Raw genomic sequence first — 5368 nt, 5'->3', positions numbered from 1 at the left:
AAACCCCCTGAATACTTGTCTATGAGCATTTACAGTGAATCCTTCATCGAAACTGCTTGTCAACACCTTCTGCTCCTCGTTGGGATCGACATTCTTACTTATCGAAAATACTACAATACACCCCCTATACTTGTGGGTCATCAAGACTATTTTCTGGCGCCGTTGCCGGGGAGTGAAGCGCTATTGGTAAGTGGAATTGGTAAGGGAAACTTTTCTTGTTAGTGCTGATTTTATTCCCGCCTGCTGCTATAATTCATTATGGAGAGATCTTCTCTTGAATTTTTATTTGGAAAATCTACTACTACTGCAAAGGTAGTGGATGAGGCGCTAGGTGAGGAAGATGTTCCATACAAAATACCTATGAAAATTATTGAACGTGTTGTGGATAACCGTTATACAGGGGATGGAACTGTCCATCCTGGAGATCATTCACTGTTCTTACATGAATTATGCGGTTTATTCAAGTGTGCAGGTATTGCTATGGATGAAGTGAGGAAGAAGCTATTCTCTATATCGTTGTACGGTAAAGCGGCGCATTGGTATAAATTGCTTGAATAATGGGGATTCTCTTGAATGGAATGATATTGTGCCCCGATTTTATTCTAAATTCTATCCTCCAAGTGAAATTCACAAGGATCGGAACCGCATATATAATTTCTGGCCTCATGATGGAGAGAGTATTGCCCAAGCGTGGGGGGATTGAAGTCTTTAATGCTCAAATGCCCCATTCATGAGCTTCACGGTAATATTATCATTGATAATTTCTATGCAAGACTTTCTTTTCAAGACAAGACCTTGCTTGGATACTTCTTGCTGCGGATCATTTACACGCAACAAAGAAGAGTTTAAAAGGGACCTTATTGATCGGATCCAGGAGAATACTGAAGGATGGGAGAACGACAAAGATAGAGAGTCAGGTATAAACTATGATTATAAATGCATTGAAGCTTTTATGGATACTGATAAATTTCGTAATATTAGTGCTACTTATGGTCTTGATTCTCAAGTCGTTGCAAATCTTTATAAAGCTTTTGCCTCTCATTATGAATTGCCTAAGAAGAACTTTGATAAGTATCATGAACCGTATAAAGATAAAATTGATTCATCTATAAATAAATGTGTTGTAATTGAAACTGTTGATCATGTTATTCCTGAAGCTTATATTGAAAAAACTCCTTTCCCTGCTAAAATGAAGGAGTACTCTATTATAAATAGTGCTGTTAATAAAAGTGAAAAGAAACCTATAGAACCTGAAGAGCAAATAAAAGTTGAACATGCTGTTGCAATAGTTAAAGATCTTGTGACTGAAAATGTGGAGGATGGTCATATTATTTTTTGTGAAGATGCTTCTAATATTGTTTCACATCCTAATAAGTCTAGAAAAACTAGTGTTCCTATGCTATCTGTTAGAATTGGTGATCATTGTTATTATGGTTTATGCGATATTGGTGCAAGTATTAGTGCTATTCCTTATGAGCTCTACACGGAGATCATGCACGAAATTGGTTCTTGTGAACTTGAAGATATTGATGTGGTTATTCGGCTAGCTAATAGAGAAACTATCTCTCCAATTGGTATTGTTCGAGATGTGGAAGTTCTATGTGGTAAGATTAAATATCCTGCTGACTTTTTGGTACTTGGTTCTGCTTGCTAGTAAGTATTGTCCTATCATTTTTGGTAGACCTTTTCTAAATACTTGTGGAGCTGTTATAGATTGCAAGAAAGAGAAAATTTTGACTAAATTTTGCTGGTGAATCTTATGAGTTTAATTTCTCTAAATTTGCCAAAACTCCTTATAAAGCTGATTCGCCTAATAATGATTTTAGAGTTGAACAGTGTGCATCTATTGCTCTTGCTCCTAATAATCCTTTGCAAGCAACATTTGGAGAATAGTGAGAGTGAAGTTTTTAGGGAAGAAAGAAATGAGCTTCATGAAATTTTCCTTCGTCAACCTATTCTTAAACATGATTTACTGGTAGAAGATCTAGGTACAACACTGCCACCAAAAGAAGATCCTGTTTTTGATTTAAAACCATTGCCTGATAATCTTAAATATGCTCATATTGATGATTAGAAAATATATCCTGTTATTATTAGTTCTAAGCTTTCAGAGATTGAGGAAGAAAGGTTATTGGAAATATTGAAGAAACACCGAGGAGCTATTGGCTACACTCTTGATGACTTGAAGGGGATTTCTCCCTCTATTTGCCAACATGCCATTAATATGGAAGATGATGCAAAGCCTGTTGTTGAACATCAGCGTCGTCTAATTCCTAAGATGAAGGATGTGGTAAGAAATGAGGTATTAAAACTTCTTGAAGCTGGTATTATATATCCTATTGCTGATAGTAGATGGGTTAGTCATGTGCATTGTGTTCCTAAGAAAGGAGGAATGACTGTTGTGCCTAATGATAATGATGAGCTCATACCTCAAAGAGTAGTTGTAGGGTATAGAATGTGCATTGATTACCGAAAAGTTAATAAGGTTACTAAGAAAGATCATTACCCTTTACCTTTTATTGATCAAATGTTAGAAAGGTTATCTAAAAATACTCATTTTTGCTTTCTTGATGGTTATTATGGGTTTTCACAAATTGCTGTTAAAACTAAGGATCAAGAGAAAACCACTTTCACTTGTCCCTATGGAACTTATGCTTATAGACGTATGCCTTTTGGTTTATGTAATGCTCCTGCTACTTTTCAAAGATGCATGTCTGCTATTTTTCATGGCTTTTGCGAGAATATTGTGGAGGTATTCATGGATGATTTTTACTGTCTATGGGAATTCTTTTGATAATTGCTTGCGGAACCTTGATAAAGTTTTGCGAGAGTGTGAAGAAACTAACCTTGTTCTTAATTGGGAGAAATGCCACTTTATGGTTAATGAAGGAATTGTATTGGGACATAAAATTTCCGAGAGAGGTATTGAAGTTGATAGAGCTAAAGTTGAAGCAATTGAGAAGATGCCCTATCCTAGGGATGTTAAAGGTATTCGTAGTGTTCTTGGTCATGTTGGGTTTTATAGGAGGTTTATTAAAGACTTTTCCAAGATTTCAAAACCTCTTACTAATCTTCTTCAAAAAGATGTACCTTTTGTTTTTGATGATGATTGTAAGGAAGCTTTCGAAACTCTAAAGAGAGCCTTAACAACTGCTCCTATAGTTGAACCTCCGATTGGAACTTACCTTTTGAAATTATGTGTGATGCTAGTGATTTTGCTTGTAGGCGTTGTTCTTGGACAGCGAGTAGATAAAAAATTGAATGTTATTCATTATGCTAGTAAAACTCTTGATGCTTGCTCAAAGAAATTATGCTACAACCGAAAAAGAATTGTTAGTCTGTAGTCTTTGCTTGTGACAAGTTTAGATCTTATATTGTTGATTCAAAAGTTACAATTCATACTGATCATGCTTGCAATTAGATACCTTATGCAAAAGAAAGATGCTAAGCCAAGGCTTATTAGATGGGTGCTTATTTGCAAGAATTTGATTTGCATATTGTAGATAGGAAAGGTGCTGATAATCCTGTTGCTGATAATTTGTCTAGATTGGAAAATATTGCTTATGATCCTGTTCCTGTTAATGATAGTTTTCCAAATGAACAATTGGCTGTAATAAAGGTGAGCTCGCGAGATAGCCCTTGGTATGCTGATTATGCTAACTTTATTGTTTCCAAGTACTTGCCTCCAACCTTTTCAGCTCAACAAAGGAGGAAATTCTTTTATGACTTGAGGCATTATTTTTGGGATGACCCACACTTATATAAAGAAGGAGTGGATGGTATTACTGCGAAGATGTGTTCCCGAATATGAACAACAAGAGATATTGAGTAAATGTCATGGTAGTGCTTATGGAGGACATCACGCCGGAGATAGAACCGCGCAAAAGGTTCTACAATCAGGTTTTTATTGGCCAACTCTCTTCAAAGATGCAAGGAAGTTTATTTTATCTTGTGATGAATGTCAAAGGGTTGGTAATATCTCCAGACGCAATGAAATGCCTATGAATTATACTCTTGTTATTGAACCATTTGATTGTTGGGGATTTGACTTCATGGGACCTTTTCCCTCTTCAGAAGGTAACACTCATATACTTGTCGCTGTTGATTATGTTACTAAATGGGTGGAAGCCATACCCACAAAAAGTGCTGATGGTGAGACCTCTCTAAGAATGCTTTTAGATATTATTTTTCCTAGATTTGGAGTTCCTAGATATATTATGATTGATGGAGGTTCTCATTTTATTCATGGTGGTTTTAGAAAAACTCTTGCTAAATATGGTATTAATCATAGAATTGCTTACGCTTATCATCCTCAAACTAGTGGGCAAGTAGAACTATCAAATAGAGAGATTAAATCTATCTTGCAAAAGACTGTTAATAAATCTAGAAAGAATTGGGCTAGTAAATTGAAGGAAGCACTATGGGCTTATAGAACTGCTTATAAAAATCCCATGGGTATGTCACCGTATAAAATGGTTTATGGAAAAGCTTGTCATTTACCTTTAGAACTAGAGCACAAAGCTTATTGAGGCTGTAAGAGAACTAAATAAAGATCCTAAACTTGCCGGTAAGAAGAGATTGCTACAATTGAGTTCTCTAGATGAATGGAGAAGTGAAGCTTATGAAAATGCTAAACTCTTTAAAGAGAAAGTTAAGAAATGGCATGATAGAAGAATTATCAAAAGAGAATTTAATATTGGGGATAAAGTCCTATTGTATCGGTCTCGTCTCAGATTCTTTGCAGGGAAATTACTCTCAAAATGGGAAGGACCATATGTCGTTGAGGAGGTATATCGTTCAGGAGCGATTAAAATTAGTTCTCTCCAAGGCGATGCCACACAAGTGGTGAATGGACAAAGACTCAAGCATTATATCTCGGGTGATTCTTATAATGAAGATGTTGATGTTATTCGAGTGGAAACTCCGGAAGCTTTCATCAAAGGTCAAATTGACGAGTCCGGCGAGAATTCGACTTTGAATAGGTAACGATCTTGGTAATAAAAAGTTCGCGTTTTACTTTCCGAACAATATTTTTGCTGTTTTTGGAAAATATGAAAAATTACGAGATCGAAACGGAGTGGAGGAGACGCACGAGGGCGTGCCCTCATAGGCCGGCGCGGGCCCCCAGCCTGGACGCGCCGCCCTATGAGGAGTGATACGTCTCCGACGTATCGATAATTTCTTATGTTCCATGCCACATTATTGATGATATCTACATGTTTTATGCATACTTTATGTCATATTTATGCATTTTCCGGCACTAACCTATTAACGAGATGCCGAGGAGCCAGTTGCTGTTTTACTGCTGTTTTTGGTTTCCAGAAATCCTAGTAAGGAAATATTCTCGGAATTGGACGAAATCAACGCC

Source organism: Lolium rigidum, chromosome 6 (genome assembly GCF_022539505.1).
Source record: "Lolium rigidum isolate FL_2022 chromosome 6, APGP_CSIRO_Lrig_0.1, whole genome shotgun sequence".
Lineage (NCBI taxonomy): Eukaryota > Viridiplantae > Streptophyta > Magnoliopsida > Poales > Poaceae > Lolium > Lolium rigidum.
Note: the sequence above shows the minus strand (reverse complement) of the source record.